Raw genomic sequence first — 26,331 nt, 5'->3', positions numbered from 1 at the left:
TCTGGTTCAGACTGGCACAATTTCAGCCATTGCATCCATTTGAATGAATCAGAGGATGGAAGAGCTCTCTCTCTTCTTTCTCCTTTTATCTCTGTAAATCTGGCTTTCAAATAAAAATGAATTTTTTAAATAAAAATGTAATTAGGATAAGCAAACTCTGAGTATTTCAGTTCTATGTTTGAAACAGGGACCACCATAGACCTTCATTTAACTATAACAGAATAAAGATTATGTTCAGAAAAACTTTCTGACTAATTTATTCTAGGAAACTTCACTCTGATATAGTTGCTTCTGCTGGGATAAAGGGAAGTTTCTCAAAAACTGTATTTCAGTGTGTACATTTGTGCTAGCTGAGATACCAATTATATAGTTTTAGGAACACTGAACTTAACCTATCACTAATCTTCAAAGAAACTACCTACAGGGTCCGGCAACGTAGCCTAGCGTCTAAAGTCCTCACCTTGAATGTGCTGGGATCCCATATAGGCGCCGGTTCTAATCCCGGCAGCTCCACTTCCATTCAGCTCCCTGCTTGTGGCCAGGGAAAGCAGTTGAGGATGGCTCAATGCTTTGGTACTCTGCACCCGTGTGGGAGACTTGGAGGAAGTTCCTGGCTCCTGGCTTCGGACTGGTGCAGCACTGGCCGTTGCAGTCACTTGGGGAGTGAAGCATCGGAGGGAAGATCTTCCCCTCTGTCTCTCCTCCTCTCTGTATATTTGACTTTGTAACAAAAAAATAAATAAATCTTAAAAAAAAAAAAAGAAAGAAAAGAAAAAAAAAAAGAAACTACCTACACCAATGACAGCATTGTCAACACTATTTGTTGGGTACTTTATAAAAAGGCAAAGCTGCCTGTGACTAATAGAAGTTAAAAAAAAAGAAAAGAAAAAGATTTTTTCCATATTTACAGAAGTTTAGAGGTAACGGCAGGTGTTTTGGAAATAAACTTTAATTAGTAATCTAAGCTTTCTGACTAACAGCTGGGTAATTAAAGTATTTATCAACTAAACTGATAATTAAAATGCAAAATTCAGTAACTTCTATTAGCAGACAAATCTCTAATGAATCTGAGCTAGATAAAATATATGCAGGTATCAAAAATTAAGTAGAAAAAGGAAATAAAACGTTTATTTGGTGCTAAACAACTTCCAAATTCTTGTATACCGGAAGTCTGTAACGAGTTTATGGAAAACTCATAATACCAAAAAATTATCAGTGGATTTCCAAAAAGTTTTTGTGCCAGAATAAATACATCTTTAATTCCATTGTTTTCTATGAACTTTCTGAAATACTCGGGTACTTTGTCCTTTCTTACTAAAGCAACAAAGTCACAATGGGGAAATTTTACAAATTACATGTAAAAATTATAACAACATCTTAAATCTAGAGTCTCTCTCTTCGCAGAGCCTTGGGAGACTCCCACTGCTCAGACATCCCACGATCCTGGAAAGTATGTGATTAAAGGAATAATAAAGGAAAGTAATGATTCCTTTAATACACACACACACACACACACCCGCCACAACAACCAAGTGACCACAAATATGTGATGTACAAAATCCAGAATCACCAAAACTCTTTTCATGATATTGCATCCTCCAGCACCACTGCCATCACCAATAATGACAGCATCAGCAAAAACAAATTGATGCATTTGCCTACAAAGCTACTACTGTGTTCACTCAACACAAGTTTCTACTAAAGTCATCATAAAGCTATATTTAAGAGTAGCACTGGTTTCTATGAAACTGTGTCACATAATGCAATGTAATTAATAAAAAAAATAAAATATAAAAAAGAGTGGCATTGGGGGTACTCTAGGAGTACTATTTCTACCTTCCCACAGTGATTCTAAAACTCAATGTCATAGGGAGGCCTTCCATGCCCATGGTATCGACCCTAAAGAGACTGATCAGATGTCTCTTAGAAGCAAGTCACCAGGAGGTATAGATAAGGAAATATCATACACTTTTTAAAAAAAATCGGTTTACTTTTATTGGAAAGGAAGATACACAGAGAGAAGGAGATGCAAAGAGAAAAATCTTTTATCTGCTAGTTTACTCTCCCAAGTGGCTGCAATGACCAGAGCTGAGCCTATCTAAAGCCAGGAGATTTGAAAGAACAAAGTTCTCCCTTGTGGGTAAATATCCCAAGGCTAAGGGCTGTCCTCGACTGCTTTCCCAAGCCACAAGCAGAGAGCTGGATGGCAAGTGGAGTAGTCAGGACACGAACCCGCACCCATATGGGATCACGGCAATTGCAAGGTGAAGATTCAGCCATTTAGCTAATGTGCTGGGCCCAAAACATCACAGAATATAGTGGAAAGCCTCAATTCACAATGTGTGAATAATTTAAAAATATCAAGTTGATATTTGAAGTTTCTATTATCATTGCATATTTTCCTTTAGGACCTTTATCTCCCTTACTTCTTGGCATAGTCTAAATTTAGCAGAAATACATGAGAGCATACTAAAAAATAAAAATACTGGCATATTTAATGAAGATGATAAAATAATTATTATATTATCATAACATAATAATATAATGAAGATGAATAAATAACTAGTGTAAAAAGTAAAAATCTGTCCTCCTACCACCAGATCATTGTTAATGTCTCATTCAGTCAAGTTTAAGTAACAATAGGCAACACCTTACAGGAATAGGCATGTAGAAAAGGGCAAGGAAGAGCAATCCCTTAGAGACGACAGGAAAAACTCATACATCTAAGACATTCATTTTAGCCCAGGGAGATTACTTTCAGACTCATGACTCCTAGAACTGTACAATAATAAACCTCTGTTGTTTAAGACATTAGCCTGCGATAAGTTCATCACAACAATATAAATTTAACAAATTTATGGATTTTTAAAGATCTGGAATGCCATGACACATCCCATATCAATTCTAATAAAAGTCTATGAGCTTTTGAGTAACAGAGAGGAAGAAAGATACTCAGGCACCAAAATTCTTTATAATCTCCCTAAAAGATTCTCACATGAACACATACCTAAGAACACCTCTGAGCATGATCAGTGTCTGCATGAAGAACTAAGTCACCTTACAAGGAATGGTCTGTCATTGGTAAGGCTGGACTCTTATGTCCTGCTGTTACAAGTATGGTACAGGAGGAGAGAATAAATAATGTCTCAGATTTTGTTAGAAAACACATAATCTGGACTTAAACCCAGATCAGAAACTGCTCCCAGAGTTAGAATCTGTTTTTAAAAACAAATGCTCACTGATTCATATTGCAGAGGTAGAAAAGGGTGACACATTCTTTTATCCATCAAGGGGCATCACTGACACCAGTATATAACAAGCTAGTATCATTAAAAAGTATTTGGTCAAAGTTTTATATCACACGTGAACTTTTAGAAATAAACACCCAAAAGAGCCATGGAAGTTTTGTCCTTTTTATGGTGAATGGTGATGCAGAAAAGTGACTGATGGAAAGGGTATGATCTAATGGTAACAGGAGGAGGAACAGAAACATAAACATGCCCTGTGGGCTCAGATGTTTTTCTTTTTCTTTTTTGTCTTTTTACCTTCCTGTGCAGCATTTATTCCTTCTGGTTATGGAGCCGGACCGTGCTGGAGTGAACTTCTCAAGCAATAAAGGAAAAGACAAAAACTGAATTTAAGCCTTGCTTTGGGAGAGAAAGGCTCTAGTTTTATGTAATGTATCTTGAGGAAGAGTAATTCTGGTTGCTATGGCTCTGACTTAAGGAGAAGCACTGAGAGATGGAAGGACACTTCTCTGTCAGCTGAGGGGAACAGAAGGTGGTTTACTTCTGAGGCTGCTTTGGAGTCCTTCTAATTTTCTTTAGTTCAAAGTACTCAGCATGCCAATGTATGTGGCATATTCATTTTTTTAGTATCATTTTTCATGATATGACTCCGTAGGTGAAGAGACTCTTCCCTTCATCCCCACCCCCATTCCATCCTCTCTCTACTGGTTCCACCATATTGTTATAATAGCATAGTCCTTCAACAATGGTCACACATTCTGCTATTTGGTGTTCATGGCACTGTAGGAATATAAAATGGTAGATTGTCTAGTATCCTATTGTCAAGGTATATTTAACAGTTTCATTAAGAGTCCTCCTTTTATTTCGGAGTAGAGACACATACTGCAAAATATCTTCACTTCCTGGTATGCTAATCTCCATTATATAGTTCCTCTATGAGAATATATGCACATATATGTTAACCTATATACCTATTGTTATATATTTTGTATGAACATTGCCTTATAAAGAAACGAATAGAATGAAGCAGGCCTGGCATGATAGCATGTGGTGGTTAAAGACCTCGCCTTGAACATGCCAGCATCCCATATGGGCGCCGGTTCATACCCCGGCAGCTCCGCTTCCCATCCAGCTCCCTGCTTGTGGCCTGGGAAAGCAGCTGAGGACAGTCCAAAGCTTTAGGACCCTGCACCCGCGTGGGAGACCCCAAAGAAGCTCCTGGCTTTGGGTTGGCTCAGTTCCAGCCTTTGCAACCACTTGGGGAGTGAATTATTTTTCGTAAAATCTTCCTCTCTCTTGCCTCCTCCTCTCTGTATATCTGCCTTTCAAATAAAAATAAATAAATCTTAAAAAAGAAAAAAACAAATATAATGAAGTTACAGTTGTCTCCTCAGTCCAAAACAGTGTAAGACATACTTGCAGTTGTTTTAAAATCATCATTTACAAAAGCATGACATTCTGGCTTTGAGTTACTTGACTGAAGGAACTGCTTTCCTTCATTTCTCCTTCTACCACTCTGTCTCTTACTTTATTTCTTCATTGCTTTCTTTCGCTTTCTCCCACTTTTCCTTTCTTCCTTTCCCCAGTCTCCTATTTCTTTTACTTTTGTCTTCCATACTGCCCCTTCCAATTTCCTTTATTTATGTTCTGTCCAGGAGATATATTTCTTACTTTGTTGACAAAATGTCTGAGTTAACAATTACAACTGCAACAAAGACAAAAATAAGCCAGCCAACACATATTATTTGAAATAGAAATAGAATACTAGAAAAGAAAAAAAAACAAGTTTAAACTCATCATTCTAATATCCTTTATCCTATGCTACTTTATCTTACAGTCTGCAGGTATGGATCAAAGTTTATCAGCTTTCTTTTAAATCTTCCACATGTTCAAGCCTCTTTTGAGATTATTTTCCCATGAATGTTGTTGGAAATCTCTTGCTTATATTAAATTTAAATTCATTTTATCAGGTAAGTTTGGAAAAACCCAGAAAACGAGATAACACATTGCATACAACTACTGACAAATAAAGGGCTTCAGCTTTGAGATTTTTATTCAGCACTACCCCTCAACGATAAGTCTATTAGCTCTCTGGCAATGTCCTGCATTCCCCACCAAGCAGACATCTGAAATGTTGTTTTTACAGGAAATGCCAGAGAGGCTTTTTGGTCTTTCTTCAAGCCATTAGGTGTTACAAGTCACACCCCAACTGTGTCTATGCACATGTGACAATATCTGATGAGACAGAAAGATCTAGTTGGTCCAATATGCCACTGAATTCTACGACTGCCACAAACAGGGAAGACGGAAGTTTAAAATCATTGCCAGTTACAGAATAATTAATTAAAATTGTTTTATTGCAGAAACAAAAATGAATAGCCTGGTGCCAAACTTTGAACCAGCCTCAGTTTGAGTCTGGCTTCAGCAATCACTCACTTCTTTACTGGGCAAGTAATGTAACAGCTCTGTGCTTCAAATTCTTCTACCAAAAATGTGAATAATATCTTATTTCAGGGTTAATATAAAAATAAATATATCAGACTTTCCCATTATTTCTGTCTTACCATCAATTGAATACACTTCATGTCCTATAAGTTTGTTGTTCAAGCTAATGCTCTTTTATTGAGTTTGTTATGAAGAATATACTCCCATTTATGTTTAGTATTGACAGGTATTGTCTGAAACAATTGACTTTTGTCCTCATACTATAATGAAGTGTATCTATTAAAGAACACAGAGCTTCTACATTCTACTGTGTGTGTGTAAACTTAGATATAGAGTTCCAAAAGCACTCACATTAAAGCAGGAAAAAAATCAGATAAATAAACATTTTCTATCAAAAACTTAAATGAAAAAGAAGGTGGAACACAGAATCATATTTAGGAAGTGAAGAGTGAGAAAGGTTATACTTCAAATGGGTCTTAATAATTTAATTGTCTTATTTATTTGAAAGGTAGAGAGACAGAATGAAAGAGAAGAGAGAGAGAAAAACACAGAGAGACACAGAGAGAGAGAGAGAGTCAAAGCTAGGGACTTGGGATTCATTCCATGTCACCCACATGGGTGGCAGTGATCAAATCCCTAAGCCTTTATCTGATGTCTGCTGGAGTGGGCAGGAAGAAGGAGATTTTGTCAGAAGTAGAGCCAAGAAACAAGCTCAGGTACTCTGCTGTGCCCAAAGTAGAGCCTGTAAAACTGTGCCAAACTGGCTATATTAAGTCAAATTTTAATGGCAGGACAAGAGAGTAAGGAAAACACTAGCCAAAATACTTGAAACAAATCAAGGAGGACCTGGCATCATTTCAGTATGTAATGAATTGATTGTCAGAACTTGGTAAGTTTATAAAGCAAAGGAGTGGCAGAAGTCTATCAATATAAGTAACCAATAAAATAAAGTCCAAGACAGTATAAAATCAAACATAAACTCCCAACTGTGGTAACAACAGTATCACTAGAATGCTAGAATTTTCTATTTAATTTGCAAGTGTATGTGGGTACATATACAGTATAAACATACTCCTAGGCTTGATTTACAGTGAAAAGATTAATGCAGGGCTTTCAAAATGACACAACAAGGTGCTTGGAGGACACTCTCAGCAGCAAAATGAAGATTTTATTATTTAAAGCCCTAAAAAATTAACATCTATAGAAACTGCCTCAGAGCATACAACAAATGAAAAATCTTAAGAAAACACTGCTAAGTGTTGGTAAGAACACTGAGAATCTATAGTATTAGAATCACAATCCACTCCCTTTCTCCCCTCTCCTACCCCAACATGAAGGCAACACCATTGCAAATTGTTCCGTGAAGCTGGGGACACAAGGCTCCTCCCCTTGGTCCCATCCCCTAGTTTCTATCCACTAGAGCACTACATGAGAATATACCATTATTACAATCATCTTCCTCATCATCATCCTCTTCATTATCATCAACAACGTCATCGTAAAGTACGGATAACTCTACACCTGAATCACTGAAAACAATGGATATCTTAAAAGAGAGAAAATAAGGAAGACCAGAAACTCCTTGACACAAAGCATGAGGTCAAACAATGGCAGTGAGAATGTTAATACATTTAACCAAACTCTCCTCTACTCCTCCTCAACTGGCTTACTTAAAAATAAATCACTAACAGAGAAGTCCTCCAACACTGGTGGTCTGGGCATCATGAAGGAAGAAGTAACAAGACTCCAGGTTTAACATAAAGGTGAAGTATTGGAGTTGCAGAACAGCAAGTTAAACCAGTGTAGGCGACCCCCTATCTCAAATCAGGGTTCAAGTCCAGGCTACCCCATTCTTCCAATCCAACATTCTGGTACATGCTTGGGGAACATTAGATGATGGCCCAAATACTTGGGTTTCTCCCTTCCATGGAGACCCTGGATCTTGATGTCTACCTGAACTAACCTTGGCTTTTGTGGACACTTAAGAAATGGTCATCAGATGGACAGTCTCTGGCCCTCTCTCCATCCCTCTCCCACATCCAGCCTTCTCATTACTCTACGTTTCTGCATTCCCCTTTTCTCTGTGATGCCATTCTGCTTCAAACAAATGATGTCATATTTCATTTCAAAAAATGCAGCTAATAAAGCTTTAGTGATAGAAAAATGGCATGTGAAAAATAGCACCAAACCGGAATGATAAAAATTGGGTGATATTGTTCATTGTAGCAATTATACATCCCACATAAGTCAGAGAACTGCTCTAATGGCATGTCAGTGTTAAGGAAGACTTTTATGGGTAGATGTTGATTTAAGTTGAATCTTAGAAGATACTTACAATATGACCATACAGAAATCAATGGTGGTGGGGGGGGGTGCTACACTTAAAATCAGCCAAAACCATATTAAGATCTCTGCTAACTAATTATTAGCTGCAGAGCTCTTACAAAATTATTAACCACTAGATTAGTCGATTGTATACTGGAATTATTCATGACCTGTAAAGGCAAGAGTACTGTGAGATTTCAAGGACAGGATGTTAGTAAGTGACTTCACACAAATTCTCTCATATACAATGTGCTCAGTAAGATGAAAATTGTTTCCCTTTTGTCTAAACTATTATTATTGATTGATGAGAATAATACAACTGACCCTGAACAATTATTGTCTAAGAAAACACTTTCAACAAAATACCTGCATATGCATTTGGAAATGGGACTAAGAAGTGCAGTGTTTCTGAAGCAGTGCACAAAAGCATGTGAGAGAAAAGCTCAGAAGTTGAATTCAATTTCAGCTGGACAAAAAAATGAACGCAGTAGTAGATATTGTTTCAGTGTGTTGAGATGGGAAGGTTAGAAACCCTTTGCTTTGTTTAGATTAGCACTGTGTTTAATCATTTGTAGCAACTGTATTACAACAATGCATGCGACCTCCATATGAGGGGTAGACAAAGACTTTGAACACACAAGGCTGTGCAGCAGAGTGGAATGGGGCCATTATTTCCTTTGGGTAGGATTCATTTCTTTTGCATGAAAACACCCGGTGCTTTTTTTCTTTTGCCATCCAACATTTCTGGTGGAAATAATTTATGGTAATGCAGTCAGATAACACAGAGCATATAAGGAACTGAAATAAATTTGAGTCTCAAATGAGAAATACTGGAGTGTTGACAATAACAAGATGGTCCTTTGGAATCAAGCAGGTCTCATTATTTTTCCACACTGTTCAAAAGGGATTTGGCTGAAACGGATGGTTAAGTGGTGGAACTTTTAGTTTTGACTTCATTCCGTCCACAGAGACAGTTACTGCCAGGGTCAATTAGCCTTCCCAAATCCACAGGATAAAAATTCTATGCAGTTTATCATTTAAGAAATTGTTAAAAGATGTTCTGAAATGCTACTAGTCTGTTGGCTCTATAAGGGTATCTACATTTTTCTCTGACAGTGTTCTCTTGTGGATTAAGTCCCAAATCTACCCCTCCCTTTATTTCTTCTCTTGGATTCAGAGTGTCTTGAAATTAAAGACTTTGCCAATTGCATATTTTGAGATGCATGTTATCAAGCATGCTTCAGCTCTAGGACGTTGAGATAAGTAATGTAAATACTATTCAGCTAGAAATAAATCAACATGCAAGTTAAATTTTCACAATTTAATCAATTTGGATTACTTCATAAAAGAGGTATTCAGCAAGTAAAAATGATTGATTTCAATTAACTAGAATAACTGAAAAATGCAGTTTATTATAGGAAGCTGCTTCAGAGAAATAATAGAAATAAAATTAAAGATTTTGTCTTAGCAAAAAATTGAAATGTATGCAATTTTTCAAAATATGCATTTCCATCACTTTTTAAAAGACCTCTAGCATAATGTTTCTTCAACCTAAGAGGATTATTTATTCAAGCAGAGAATAAACATTTGTTATAGACTTTTGTGATTAGTCTGATTCTCATTTCTGAAAGTACAGGTTTCAACAAGAGTAGCTAATATTATACACACAATGTATCTTTATCTCCCTCAAAGAGGACACTAATTTGGGGAGTGAACAATCATATGTAAGTTCTCTCTCTCTCTCTCTCTCTTTTTCTCTCTGTAACTCTACCTTTGAAGTAAAATAAGTAAGTCTTTATAAGAAAAATGATAATGCCTAGGAATATTCTGAAAAATGTTAATTCTTCAAACATGATCTATAGATTCAATACGATTCGCAACTTATACTTTCAGTATAACAAAAGGCTTCTAAAGTCATATGGATAGGTGACATTTGCAGAAAAGCCAATACATCAACCGAAGAGAAAATGGAAAGATGGCACTGTTTTGACTAAGAATTACAATATGCAATACTATTCAAAATAATGCTGCAATGGTGATCTAATAGATAAACAGAAAAATGTAATAGAAAAAAGAACTCAGAAATAGGTCCACATTAATAATTATCTGATCTCTGTCAAACAAATAAACAATTTAAAATGGAACAAAAATAGCTGTTTAAGCAAGTGGTGCTGAAATAAACACACACACTCACACACATATACACACACAAAAAAAAACAAAAGTAATGTAAACATAAAGATTATACTCTTCACAATACTCAAAATGGATCACAGATCTGTAAAACATAAAACTATAAAATTAATAAAAGATGACACAAGAGAAAACATATATGATGTTGGGTATGCCATTGGGTTTTTACATGTAAGATTAAAAGCTCTAACCATGAAAAAAAGACTTCATCCACTCCTCTTTGGATGGGCATCTTGGTTGTTTCTGTCTTTGCTATTGTAGATTGTGCTGCTGTACATACAGGATTACAGATCCTTTTCTCATATATAATTCTCAATTCCTTTGGATATATTCCCAGAAGTGAGAAAGCTGGGTCATACAGCAGGTCCATTTTCAGTTCTCTTAGCATTGTCCAAACTGAATTCCATAGTGGTTGTACTTGCCTACACTCCAACAGTGAAGGAGGATAACTTTCTTTCTCCATCCATGCCAGCAGGCGCTGTTAGTCAAGTTCTGAATGTAGGCCAACTTCATTGGAGTTAGGTGGAAACTCAATGTGGTTTTCGATTGTATTTTCCTGACAGCTTACAAGTCTGAGCATTTTTCATATCTCTATTAGCCATTGGGTTTCTCTTTTGAAAATTCCTTCATCCTTTTCCTTCATCCATTTCTTCAAGGGTTGTTTGTTTTGCTGTCATTGATGAGTTTCTGAAGCTATTTAAATCCTGGATGTGAGCTCCTATCTGTTGGTGGTTTCTTGACTTGATAGTTTCCTCCACTCCATGGGATACTACTCAACCATTAAAAAGAATGAAATTCTACCATCTGCAACCAAATGGTCCCAACTCGGGACCATTATGCTCATTGAAATAAGTCAATTCCAAAAAGACAAATATTGTATGTTCTCGTTGATATAAGGAATCCATCATGCAAAATATGTCAATGGTGTTTTCAATATGATTTTTGCTACATCTCATGAGTTGGATTTTTAAAAAATTTTCATTTCTTCAAAATATTTTTATTAGTTTCTCCACTGACTCATACATCATGTAGTAGCTTTGTTTGCTTTAAAAAGGTTTTAGATTTTCTTTTTCGTTTGTTTAACAACACATTGGATATGCAGTGGCGTGTTATTTACCTTCATGGTACTGTAAAGTTCCTAGTTTTCTTCTTATTGTAATTTTGCTTAACGCCTTTTCATTCAAGGGGTTGTAATTGTGCAATAGGGACTATCATATTCAGAGGTGAAGATCTAATGCAGTATGCATGTCTACTTCTAAAGCAATGATGCACTCTCAATGAAACAGTTAAATATATATTTATAATAGGACATTGGACTCTCTATCATTGTTCATACCTACTATCAGGATAAAGAGAATGACACACTCAGGACTGTTTATGAAGGACTACACTACTGTAATAATATAGAGAAATCAGTTGGGCAGAAAAGATTTCGGGAGGGTATAAGGAAAATACCAGAGCTTATGGAACTGTACCATAAAATAATTTTTTAAAAAGATAATACCTGATAAGCTAGACAATTAATTTATTAAATCTATATCTTTATAAATAACAGAAACAATCAATTAAAATGTTCAATCCATTAAAATCTTATCAGAAAATTGAGATATTAAATCTTCTATTTTTCTCCCATTCTTATTATAAATACATTTAGGATTACAATACATTCAGTAACCCCCTTGTGCAAAAAAAATACGAAGTTTATAAAAGTTTATAAATACCTTAGATATTCTGATCTTCTAGACACATTAGGTGTACAAAGGCATCTGTTGCTATTACTCACATAGCACTCCATATTAAGTTCATAAATTTGCAGGGATATTTCCAAATAGGAAACTGGAACTTTGAACAAAAGGATCAGAAAAAAAAAAAAAAAACAGTGAACTGTATTCAGGACCATAGCCCAAAATATTTACAGAATAGAGGAGGTTGCATGCGTTTTTATTGGACTAATATTGGAATACAGATGAAGGTTTCAGTTTTCTGTTTTCTATTATAAACCATACTTTATGTGTTTGAAAATTTAAGAAGCTTAAATTTAAGGTGTTTGAAAAAGACGAGAGGATATAAAGTTTTAATACCGAACATGCTGCAGAAACCTGAAATGTGTTAAATTTATGCAGCTCTTACCATCTGTTGTGTTTACAGAATGTCAAGTGAGGCATGTATATTTCTATGCATGAAACTGATATTTTTTCCCTAGGGAGTTCTTAAAATAAAACAGAGTGAAAAGCATCACTTTTACTTTTATTTAAATTATAGCTCAAATAAAATTGTCTTACGGTAATCTCACACGTACCTATTGTGTCCAAATTCAATATTGCAAAAATACAAAATATTAAGTGCCTTAAGTATTCTCAAATGGATAAAATATTTTCATGCAAGTAATGTCACACGACTTTTTACTTTGGAGTTAATATGCTGATTAATGGAGAAGAAATTTCAAAATAATAGGTATGATAATGAAATGTGTTTTCAAACAACTGAGTTGATATATTCAGGAATATTTTCACTTTCTGTTTTTTCAAATAGTATCAAAATTTTATGTGGAGGAGGAGGAAAAGCAGAGACTCAAAGCCTTAAAGTGAATGCCAGGAGGAGAGCTAGAGGGTGTACCCTGGTATTTTTTTTTTTAAGATTTTCAAAATGGATTGGTGAACCAGCCTCCCAAACTATCATTGCACCTTTAAGTATGGTTGTTTCATAGGTTAACATTCTACAATTCCCTAATTTGGAAGCACATCTGTATTTTGGCGGGGTTCAGGAGTGGTTATATTAAAAGTCCCTGTGGTAAACTGATATGTTTCTGTGTTCTGCCTTTGGGGAAATCTGAACTGACCAGCATGATCAGGGAGTCTCTTTTTCAATTCTCCAGTGCCATACAACACAACGCTTGGGTTTTACCTTTAACATTATCTTTGTTTAGTTTTAAACCACTATGTAGAAAGACCAATATGTATGTATGGTGTTTGTAATTTTTTAAGTTTGTTTGTAAGATACCTACAGAGAGAACTTCCATCCAATAACTGGCACATCAAATTGCCACAAGACTGGGCCAAGCTAAACCAGGTGTAGGAATGTCATGGGTACGTCCCACATAGGTGGCGGGGGCTCAAGCATTTGAGCCATCTTGCAATGCCTTCCCAAGTACATTAGCGGACAGCTGTAATGGATTCAGAGATAAAATATCCCAACATCCAAAGTGGTAACAGCCTTGCAGCAGAACTCAGAAGACTTCAACCTTTTTTAGTAAATAATACTTTGAAGCTTATGCAAAGACTCATTGAAGTTTACTACTGTGATTTAAACGAGTTTATTTGAAATAGCTCTTTGTAATTATTCATTATGTAGTAAAAAATGTACCTTGGTTTCTAGCACTTATTCCTTTTTTTTTTTTTCAGTTTGTTTTCTCTGGTTTTGTTTCTAATCACAACATCACAATAAGCAGAAGAGCATATTTTATAGTTTAAAAATAAATTCTGATTTCTTTGGAGGGCTTTTAGACTGATGCTTTAGCTTTTCCCATCCTTAGAGTTTAAAAGAGATTAAAGATTGTAACCGTTATACTTCACATATTCTTATTAAAACAGAAAGCCTAAACTTAATTATCCTGCTGGCAGATACTGTAGCAGACTCCTCCTAAAGTTCTACTGACAGCATTTTTTCTATGAACATGGACTGCTCTCTATAAAATTATGCTGCTCATTTGTTTCTAGGAATAGTATTACATAGTGTGAGACACATACATCAAACATCAAAATACCATTTATTTAATGCATTCTTCTATGTAAGAAAACGTCCAGTAACTTGATTTTTCTTCATGTTTATACTTTTTATTTTTTGCTACTATCTTCTAATAACAGCATTTTGCCTTCTACTTCACATCTCTTTTTACATCTTATTTTGACTACTTATGTTGAGAACAGATACTATCAGCTACTAAATTGATAGGATTAATAGGTTACATACACGAATACAGACACACACATTACACACTGCATTTAGAATAAACTGCTTTCTGTGTCTACGCTTGACGCTTGGGAAGTCGAGCTACCTTCATTCTTATTTTAAAGTGTTTACTATGGAAACTTGGCAGATCTTGACAGGGACGTTAAGACACTGAGAGCATTCCTGTATCGCGTGGGTTCATTCCTCCCTTCTTTGCATGGCTGTTGAATAATGGCCAGGACGAGAGACAGAATTATCCTGGCCAGACAAGATTCCAGCGCAATGTTGTTAGCAGTTTTCATGATAACTTTTGCCTGACTGACTCCCTTCAGACATTCCACAAGCCAAGCACAACAAACTATGACTAAGCACATATTAATAGTAAAACATATTCCAAAGGCAGCTTCATGTACTGAGAAACAATCTAAGAATAAACCAGGCACATGCTATGTGCTGAACAATCACAGTAAAATTAGCAAAGGAACTAGCTGGTTCTCAGTTTATAACATTTGATCAAGGGGCTAGCATTGTGGCATAGTAAGCTAATTTATCTGAAATTGACACTAACATTTGAATTATCAGAGAGTAATTATTTAATGGTTGTTATAACCATCACTATATGTTCAGAAATTTAGAGACATGAGGTATGGGTGATAAATAATAGACCTAAATTTAATTGCCAGGAATAAGGATCACAAGGTGTGGGATGAGTTCTATATGGTATTAGGTTACGAGTACATCACACATTGCATTAGGTGGGGGAAAATATTAGGGCAGGGGAGATGGCAGAGGGAGAATGGGAATGTGGAGAGGGGAATCCTACACCTACAAAGCACATCATGGGAAAGAAAAAGAAAAGACATACCAAATAAACACCACCAATTCGCAGCTAAAACATTTTACTTGATCTAGATAATCCTTAATCATGATTAGGATGCACTAATTTGATTTGTTCAGTTTTTTTGATAGGCTGTATTTATGATTTGAAAAACTGTAGAAACTTATTAGGTCCTTTCAAAGTTTTATAAAACATATCATACGTTTTCAGTGTAGAAAGTAAACATTTCTATTACATTACATGTTGGATGTTAAGTGTAATTTACTCTTTTATTAATTATTCTAATTCATTGTTAATTGTTCTGATTAGATTTCCTGGTTTCTTTAACATAATTGAATCTGCAAATTTCCCATGATCAATTTATTGAAAACAATCATTTATTGTAGTGTAGTGTACTATAGTGTAGTCATGATTAATAATTGAAAATAAAAGAGTGACAAACATATTATGACAGGACATTTGAATCTAAAAAGTTGACCAGTTAGGAGGGTACAATAATAGATATGAGTAAGAGAAACAAGATGATTTTTCTTATCATAGGTATTTAAAAGTACTTTTGAAAACATTTTAATAAGTCAGGCTACATTATATGGTTTCTGAGATATATTAATTTTGAATTTCCAAGAATTTCACTTAAAACTTTGAAAGGAAGCCATATTTTCCCTAACTTTAAAACAGAAAAAAACCCCTAACAAATAGTTTTTATTCATGAATTTACTCTCAATTTGAGTTAAGTGTTGGCAAAGCAACTAGATCCACTTAGAGAAAAATATTCAGAAAAGAAAATTAATTATATTGCTTATGTGATATATACAATTAAACTCATAGTAGGCTTATAATCCAAATCTACAACTTTAATAAGACTAACGAAACTTTTAAATAAACAGAGGAAAAAAACCGATGTGATGTTAGGTTATACACACACAGAGAGAACAAGAGAACAACCCTCTGTGTATCTGAAAAGGAGTATTATCACCGATAACCTTCTAGCCTGATGCAATGTAGACCAGAAGGCAGTGAGAAGACTGAAAGAGGAAGATTTCTATATTTAGGTACTTGACTCAGAAGGAAAAGATGAAAGATTTACAATATCAGCAGAAAAGTCAGATAACATTATTCAGAAGCAAAATGAAAATAGTCATTATAGATAAGACAAAATGTATTTTTGACAAACTTATCTTTCAAGATATTCTAAAGGAGATCTGAGCAGAGAACATTAATTAAGGATAATATAGTGTTAAAGCTAAGATTTAATTTTGATTTTCACTTTACTTTGTTTTTTTTAAACACTATATTAGCTGATGTCTTTATTCCGTTTATTAAAAGCAAAATACTAACAACAAATATCAACAGAGCAGAGATATCATATTTTGCCTTTGAAAAAGACTGACCATGCGTTTGAAAGTCAGAGGAGAATTGATGGATTGATAAGAGACAGAGACGAGAGAGATCTTCCTTCCACTGGAACACTCCCCACATGCACACAATAGTTGGTAGCAAGCTGAAGGCAGGCTTACCAGAAGGACAGAACTCACTGAGGCTTCTCAGTTTGGTGCCAGGAAACAATACACTTGAGGTATCATTTGCCACTTCTAAGGCACAGGTGCCAGTGGCTAGAGTGGAAGCAGAGGGCTTCAACTCCAGGGATGTCAATATGGATTTTGAGTCTTTCCAGAAGTGGTCTAACCCATTGCACTGCAATATCCACCTTTGTTGTTTCTATCTGCCAGCTTCCCTGTAACAGTCTCTAGAGGGTCAGTAATTACTGTTTCGAAAATAGTTACAAAGAAAGAGGAGGCAGAGGCACACAGGTCTTTACATTTCCTAAATGGCTATAACAGCAGTGGCTAGGTGTGGAGCCTGTTTTTTTGTTTTTCTTTCTTATTCTTTTTATAGCTTTTTAAAGTTTTTTTTTAATGTTTATTGGAAAGACAGATTTACATAGAAAAGGAGAGAGAAAGAAAGATCTTTCCTCCACTGGTTCACTTCTCAGGTGGCCACAATAGCCAGAGCTGAGCCAATCCAGGAGCCAGAAACCTCTTCTAGATCTCCCACGTGGGTGGGTGCAGGCTCCCAAGGCTTTGGGCCATCCTCTACTGCTTCTCCAGGCCACACGCAGGAAACTAGAAGGGAACTAGAGCAGCTGGAACACAAACCAGCGTCCATATGGGATTCAGGCACTTGCAAGTTGAGCATTTAGCCACTAAACCATCAAGTTAGGGCCTCTTTTTCTTTAAAGGAAGAATTACCAAAACAGGAGAAGAGACAGAGAGAGGGAGAAAAGGAGAGAGGGGTACTCTTCCTTCCACAAATTCATTCCCTAAATGGTCACAATGGGAGGAGCCAAGCCAGGCTAAAACCAAGAGCCTAGAACTCTATCCAGACAATCCACTTGTTTGCCAGTGGCCCTAACACAACCACCTGCTGCTTCAGGATGCTGGATCAGAAGTGGAGCAACTGTAATTCAGACTCAGGCATACACATATGTGATGTCAGCATCATAGTCACAGGCCTAACCTATGATGCCACAGTGACAGCTTCCAGCTTTATTTCTAGCTGAAAACTCTCCTGTGGTCCTTACATGAGTAAATTGCATGCTGTTAACCAAAAAATATGCAGATACCTTAAACTACCTCCTGACTACGATGCAAATATAAGTCCAGCTCTGTTCAGCTACACATAAATAGAGGGTATACCAAGTTTGTGCACACACATCACATCCCCCAGATCTTCATAATAAAAATCCTTGGTTAGTCTACTGTTCTACAGTGGAGATTAACAGGAATAAGGAACTTAGTCTATTATGTCATTGAGCCTTCTGCACTCCCTACTCCGTGTGATTATGCTGTTTCACTTCAAAGAAGTTGAGAGCTTCAAAGTCACTGCGTTTCTCAGATGGCCTTTTCTGGCAGATCACCTTGACCCTCTAGTTGGGAACTAAGTACAGGGAGTAGCTTTGGGAAAGCATGTTACAGACTTCAGCTATTCCTGTCTGAAATGTCATGCTCTCTCATGAGAAAAAAAAAATAAAAAATCTCACTTCCCTGTCATGTTTTGTTTTATTCCAACAGTATGGAGGTTTCCTGAGTTAATTTTTACAATTTTATCCAACTCTACTAATTACTTTTGAGCAACTGCTAGCCACCTCCTCTGATATACCAGGGCAGCTCCTTCCATGTGACTATTTTCTGCTTTTATGAAAAGGGCCTGATGCTGTAAGATGTACCAATTCTACAGAATTTCTGTTGAAACTGCAATGAAATATCTATGGTTTTAATAGGATTTTTTACATAACTTTTTCAATATCTGGAATATGCTGGGAAATATAACTATGTTACTTTATTTAATTCTCAAAAAAATTTGGATGCTTATATACCCTATTTATTCAATTTTAGAGAATGAAATGGAAAAGAATTTAAAAAATAAATTGTCCGAGGACACACAACATGCAAACTGATGAGAATCTAAACTCAGAGCCTGAGATGTTAATTCCCTTTCTGTATCGGCTATATTACAACTATGAAAATAAAATATTATGGCAATAAAATTCTATATTGTAACACATATTCAGATATTTAGAGGAGACTTCAATTTTTGATTTATCTAATGATTTGTTGTCATCAATATCAGTCCTGTGCCTAAGTGGATAATGTACAGGTATAAACTGAACAAGAATTTGAAGAATAGAAGGCAACATGCCAAAGATACTGATGATTAGGAAAGTGAAAGGGTATGATACAGAAATAAGGGAGAAAGATATAAAATGATCTGTCTGGTTGTCATTTAGATAAAGTGCATTTTTCTTTCCCTTCGGGGCAGTCAGAGTTTATGAATCATCTAAAGTCAGATGTCTAGATCATTTTTTTTTTTTGAGAAGCAGAATCCTTGGTATACTGAAGAGCAAATCATATTTACATTTCCCTAACAATGGATCCTCAGGATTGAAGATATGTCAAGCAGTATTTTCTTCTTTCTTTTAGTGAGACATACTGATGTGTAGAAAAGCTATTGCTGGAGTAATGAAAAGAACAGCCATTGTGAAAAGTCAGGGTGATGACATGAAAACATTTCTCATGGACGTGGATAAAACACAGGGAAACAATAGTCCTACTTAATGTGTTTATATCACGGTTTATTTCTATCAGTGGCAACACAGAGCTCATAAATTGAAGCATTGATTGACAGATGCACATATGCTTTGGGTCCATTGCAGTAAGGGTTGTTTGCCCTATACTAGTCTGTTTCCATAATGTCAACATTAAATAACCATTATGTCTGGCAAAAAAACAATGATAACTATTTCAAATGTCACTGATCCACTACTGGTTTCTAAGTAAATGTCAGCTGGAAGGGGGAAAAAGGCACTTACTTTGAAATTGATTTCATAGTAGAAGTACTTAGACTAGGCAGTAATGCCCACAAGCGTATCTGCTTTACAGTTAGGCAGCTGGAGTTCATATTCAGCTCTATTACATATTTGTTCTGTAATACTAACTCTTGATTCTTTATCCATTGGTGTCTACAATAATTGTTCTTCAACTTAAACATTTTTTGGTGAAGCTAACATGATATACATTTGCAAATTCATTATTTAGATATTTTTAAAGATTTTTTTAATTGGAAAGACAGATTTATAGAGAAAAGGAGAGACAGAGAAAGAGAGAGAGAGAGAGAATCTGCTATCTGCTGGTTTACTCCCCCAGCGGCAGCAATGGCTGGAGTAGAGCCGATCCAAAGCCACGAGCCAGGAACTTCTGGGTCCCAAGGCTTTGGGCCATCCTCTATAGCTTTCCCAGATCACAAGCAGAAAGCTGGAAGGGAAGTGGAGCAGCCAGGATACAAACCAGCATCCATATAGGACCCTGGCACATGCAAGGCGAACACTTTAGCTACTAGGATACCACACTAAGTCCCACATAGATTTTTTTTTAATGAAAATCATGGATATGGAAACTTCATAAACATTTTACCTTAGATCCTAAAAATTGTGCAGAAAATAATTATATTAGTATCATCCCTCCACTATGTCATCATCATATTGAACCGTTACAAATGTTTCAAGTTTTATTTTCAATGAGGCAACTAAAAATGCATTTTAATCTTTAATCTTTCATCTAGCATTTTGTAAGTCACAATTAAATCATTTTTATAGGCATTAGACATGTAAAGGCACAGAGAGAAAACTCCATGGATGTGAAAGGCTAAACATGGTAGGATAAAGAATATGAATTTTGGGCCCGGCGCGGTGGCGCAAGTGGTTGAGGTCCTCGCCTTGCACCCCCGGGATCCCATATGGGCGCCGGTTCTGATCCCGGCAGCCCCGCTTCCCTTCCAGCTCCCTGCTTGTGGCCTGGGAAAGCAGTCGAGGACGGCCCAAAGCTTTGGGAACCTGCACCCGCGTGGGAGACCCGGAAGAGGCTCCTGGCTTCGGATCGGCATAGTATCGGCCCGTTGCGCTCACTTGGGGAGTGAATCATCGGACGGAAGATCTTCCTCTCTGTCTCTCCTCTCTGTATATCCGCCTTTCCAATGAAAAAATAATAAAAATAAATCTTTTAAAAAAAAAAGAATATGAATTTTAGGGCCCGGCGCAGTGGCGCAGTGGTTAAGGTCCTCGCCTTGCACGCCCAGGATCCCATATGGGCGCCGGTTCTAATCCCGGCAGCCCTGCTTCCCTTCCAGCTCCCTGCCTGTGGCCTGGGAAAGCAGTTGAGGACGGTCCAAAGCTTTGGGACCCTGCACCCACGTGGGAGACCTGGAAGAGGGTCCTGGCTTCAGATTGGCATAGCATCGGCCGTTGCACTCACTTGGTGGAGTAAATCATTGGACGGAAGATCTTCCTCTCTGTCTCTCCTCTCTGTATATCCGCCTTTCCAATGAAAAAAAAATAATAAAAATAAATCTTTAAAAAAAAAAGAATATGAATTTTAGATCTAGGCCTAACATAACTCAGATCCTGAGCACCTCATTTTTTTAACATGGGGTCATAGGAATGACAGTAAATTGAATCTCTGTTTCTTCGCTAAGTGGAAGTAATAGAAATGCAGAATATCTATTGAGTACCCATTATATGCAAAGCACTATATTAAAAAAGACATCATCTACTTTTCAGAAGAATTCCTTTTTCTTGTCTAATAGCTCTGGCAAGGACTTAGAACACTACATTGAAGAGTAGTGGTGACAGTGGACATCCCTGTCTAGTTCCAGATTTTAGTGGAAAGGTTTCCAATCTTTCCCCATTCAGTATGATGCTAGCATTGGGTATTTTGTAAATTGTTCTGATTGTGTTGTAGCATGTTCCTTCTATGCCTATCTTGCTTAAGGTTTTCAGCATGAAGTGGTGTTGGATTTTATCAAATGCCTTCTCTGCATCTATAGAATGATCATACGGTTTTTATTTTTTTAATTTGGTCATGTGATGTATCACATTTATTGATTTGCAAATGTTGAACCATCCTTACCATTCACTTGGAATATCTTTTTCCATCCTTTCATTTTCAGTTTCCTCTAATCGTTGTTACTACATTGTGTCTTCTGGAAGCAGCAAATAGATGGGTTTTGTTTTTTGATCCAGTCTTTTAAGCTATGGCATTTGATTGATGAGCTTAAGTTATTTACATTCAATGTTAATATGGATAGGCAGCGGTTTGGTCCTGTCATTTTAGCAATGGGTTGTTTTTTGATTGAGTCTTCTGTTAGTCTTTTAGTAGGATGTTCTCCTTTGATTTTGGTAGCTGTTACTCCTTTTCTATTTCATGAGAACATCTTTGAGTATTACTTGTAGGGCAGGTTTAGAAGAGGTGAATTATTGGAGCTTTTCTTTTACTTTGGAGTATTTCATTTCCTTTTCAAAGACAAAGGAGAGCTTTGCAGGATACGTTATTCTGGGTTGAAATTTTTCCCTTTTAGAATCTGGAATATGTCACTCCATTCTCCTCTGGCCTGTTATGTTACCTCTGAGAAGTCAGCTGTGAGTTTGATTGGGCCTTCTCTATAGGTCACTTGATTTTTTTTTTCCACGTGTACATTTAAGGATTTTTTTCAATTCTGAGATTCTTTATTCTGCTTCATTCATTATATATTGATGCTCTCCACTGTACTTTTAATTTGCTCCATTGTGTTCTTAAATTCTGAAATATAAGCCTTCATTTGATTCATTTCCTGTGTGACATATTCCTTAAATTCCTTGAACTCCTGTATTACCCGTTTCTCATTGTTTGTCAGAGCTTTCTAATGAGTTTTGTGAATTCTGTGTCCCCCATATTCTCAATGTCTTCCTCAGTTAACTCTGGAGGTGTTAGAGGCTTTTGTTCCTTTGCTGGAGAGTTTTCAGTAACATTAATTGTTCCTCTGTCTCTTATCTTTTGTCATTGTGAGTCTGGTTGGTAGATTTGTCTTCTTAGTATACGTTTCTAGGATGTATTATTTACAGGTCTACAAGTCAATTTTAAGTTCAGTCAGTGTCCCGGATTAGGAAGATGTTTGTTATCCTGAATAACTGGTTTGTTGGCAGGGCTGATCTTATTGATACATGGTAGCCATTAAGTCTGAGTGCACCTGGAGTTATTTTGGGTGAAGTCTGTAGGGACTGTTTTTTCCGAGGAGCCTATGCAGTGCTCTAAGGTGGAAGTGATTTTGTTCCCAGCTAAGCTCTTGCACAGCTCAGCTGTCCTCCCATGAGTTTAACAGTGCTTGGTCCTGTGAAAATAGGACCTGAGCCAGACATAGTGAGTGCAGGCACAGTCTACTACTGCTCCTTCTGATCTCTCAGCCCCCGGCCCTCTGTGCAAGATAGCAACTGACGGGGTAGCAACATATATCTTGGCCTGTTGGCCATCATATCTGGGGACCACATAGAGACACTTGCAGGATGCTAAGCTGGCGTTGTTTTCCCTGTGGGCTCAGCTCAGTGTGATTAGCTAGAAATGAGCCCACTCAAGGCTGTCCCTTGATATCTGCACTCTCTGCCCCACTACACAAGTTGGCTATGCCAGCTAGATTTGTACAGCAGGCTCTGATTTTACAGAGTAAAAACATCTACCCATATTTATCAGAATGTATCTTTTTCATTAAGCTATGCATAACTATGCTGCTAAGGATATAAATGTGATGTTAATATATTTATAACTAGTGAATTAGTTATAAAATAAATCTTTTGTCATTGAATGAGAATGATTTATGAGTAGCTCTCACTTTTTAATATCTATGAAATATTAAATATCCATAAATGAATATATATCTTGAGTTTTCATAAGTATATTTGAAAGCCATTCCTTAAAATTTACTTACAAAGAATAATGAGAGAATAATGATTCAATTATAGTTTCTACAACCATTAAGTGCAGGTATAGCTCTTCATATTTAGATATAAGTCATTTTTTCTGTTTGATAACAAGGTATTTAGGCTTAAATTCACAGTCAAGTTACCCAGCAATCCAGTTCCATAAATTAACAATGGACATTAAATGCAAAAAATGCACTTTTCTACAGTATCTATTGCTACATCTCCTTTATCATCTATTATTTTATAATTTGGATGTTCTCTATTTTTCCTTTTTATTGGCTGGTTGAACTGACGCTGTATCAAATTTGCTTTTTCTAGCAATCAGCCTTTTCTTTCACTAATCTTTTATACCATTTTTTTGTTTTCAATTTTATTTCTTCCCTAATTTAAATTATTTCCTTCTTCTTACTAATTTTGGGTTTCATTTATACTTGTTTTTCTAGGTCCTTAGGATGTGTTGTTAGATAATTTATTTGATAACTTTTTCTGATTTAGGCACTATTTTCCATAAATTGTTAGCATTGCTTTTACTGTTAATCATTAGTTTTAATGTTGTATTGTTATCTTTATTCATTTCTAGAAATTTCTACATTTCCTGTTTGATTTCTTCAATGACTCATAACTTATCCTAGAACATATTATTCTGTTAGATTATTTTTGAGAGGTTTTTATGATAGTAAAGGCACAAGGTATAATTTCAAGACTGTTAATTGGGCCCAGTGCTGTAGCCTAATGGCTAAAGTCCTCCGCTTGCATTCACTGAGATCCCACATGACTTCTCCACTACCAGCTTCCTGCTCGTGGTCTGGGAAAGCAGTCCAGTACGGTCCAAAGCCGTCCTGCACCTTGTGAGATACCCAGAGAAGCGCCTGGCTCCTTACTCCTGGCTCCTTACTCCTGGCTTCTGATTGGCTCAGCTCTGACCGTAGAAACCACTTGGGGAGTGAACCAGCAGATGGAAGCACTTTCTCTAGCGTCTTCTCTCTGTAAACCTGACTTTGCAGTAATTAATTAAGTCTTAATTAATCTTTAAAAAATGTATTGAAACTTTTTCTATGGACTAGCATATGGTCCATCCTAAGTAAAGTCCCATACATTGATGGAATGAATGTGTATTTTTCAGCTGTGGGATGAAATGTTCTTTAGATATTAATTAGCTCCATTTGGTCCATATTAGTACAAACAACCATATGGCAAAAAAAATTTTTAAATCTAGACAAAACTGATAGATATGTGGACATACAGAAGATAACAAAATTGAGTCATGAAGACTTAGAAAAATTGCATTTAGCAATATACAAAATTGAAATTGAGTCAGTAATAAAGGCCCTCCCAGCTACGTAAAACCCAGGCCTGGATGGCTTCATTCCTGAATTCAAATACATGTTTAAAAAAGAACTAAACACATTGTTTCTCAAACTACTCAATACTATTGAATGGGAGCAAATTCTCCCAAACTCCTTGTATGAAGCAAGCATCACATTAATTCCAGAACCAGAAGAAATACAATAAAAGATAACCATAGAACAATACCACTGATGATTTTACATGCAAAAACTTCCAATACTGGTTATCTGAGTCCAAGAATACATCAGAAGATCCTTCACTCACATAAGTGGGATTTATCTTTGGTTTACAGGAATATTTCAACATATACACATCAATAAATGTGGCAAAATAATTGCCAAAATTCACATGGAAACACAAAAGAACCTGAATAGCTAAAGCAATCAGAAACAACAAAACAAGTCAGACATGGTGATACCGCACTATAGAGCAGTTATCATCTACGACTGGTACTGGTACAAAAACAGACAGGTAGACCAATGGAACAAATAGAAACCCCAGAAACTAATCTGTGTAGCTACTACCAAGTAATCTTTGACAAACAAACAAGCTAAAAATCAGTCTGAAAGAAAGTCTCCAGAAAATACTGTTGAGAAAATTGAATCTATGCATACAACAGAATAAAAAAGGCCCCTCCCTTACACCTTATAGGAAATTATAGGTATGTTCACTCTGATATAAGTAAGACATTCTTCATGTAAAATACAAAACAAAAAGATATATATTCTCTTAGATGAACTGTATAATAGAGACTAGCATACTGGGAAGTGAAAACATGTTGCAGTACACATCCGTACTACCAAATTAAAGCAGGACTCTCAACAAATCTGCTAATATACCTTTACAGTGAAATACTAGATTTTCTACCCTTGCCTACCTATACACTTAGATGGCAGGGTATTAAACTTGTAACTATTCTAAAAGACTACTGGCAAAATAGTGGGAGGGAGAAATCTTTATATGTACAAAAACTGTAACATGGAAGATAATAGTAACAAAAAATAAATATAAGAAAATATTATTTGGATATTTGGATAATATTCCTATGTTGTGTATGTTAGGCATACACTTAAAACTCTGATTCTGTAACCCCTATAGTCTTAGGCAGTGCAACTGCTATAATTTTTAAGTTACATATTTAGTCTTATATTTCATCAAACAAACCTCATGCCACAGGGAATGTAAAATAATAAACATGATAATTTGGGAGTTAATTTTGTTTGTTTTTCTTCTGTTAAGTCACCAGATTTAGGGAAATATATTAACATTTTCCCCAAAGGAGAATATAACTACAAACTAAAACTTAATCTGGGGTTTCAGATGATGATTATTCTGAGATTATTTTTTGCCTCAATCAATTGGGCATTATTATAGTTCATTCAAGCATTTATCAGTGTTACAGAACTAGATGTAAATTTGTCTTAAATGATTAAAAGTAATGTATTAGCTTACTAATTGCCACAATTGTAATTTCTGCAATACAAAATGTTTCAAATTCTAGTAATAGCATCTGATACAGTGACACTAGAGGAAGCAAAAAAAATGCCATCTGCAGATGCATTTTTTTTTCACTTAAGTTTAGAGACATTGGATTTAACTCAACCCATGGAGAAGTGAAGGATAAGAAAAACAAAATCTGTGAGATTCCATATAAAATAGAGAGCTCTCTCTGTGTCTCTCTCTCTAACACACACACACACACA

This window comes from Ochotona curzoniae, unplaced genomic scaffold, assembly GCF_017591425.1.
Source record: "Ochotona curzoniae isolate NIBS_2020 unplaced genomic scaffold, NIBS_Ocur_1.0 contig_1, whole genome shotgun sequence".
NCBI classification, from domain to species: Eukaryota; Metazoa; Chordata; class Mammalia; order Lagomorpha; family Ochotonidae; genus Ochotona; species Ochotona curzoniae.
This window is presented reverse-complemented; position numbering follows the sequence as displayed.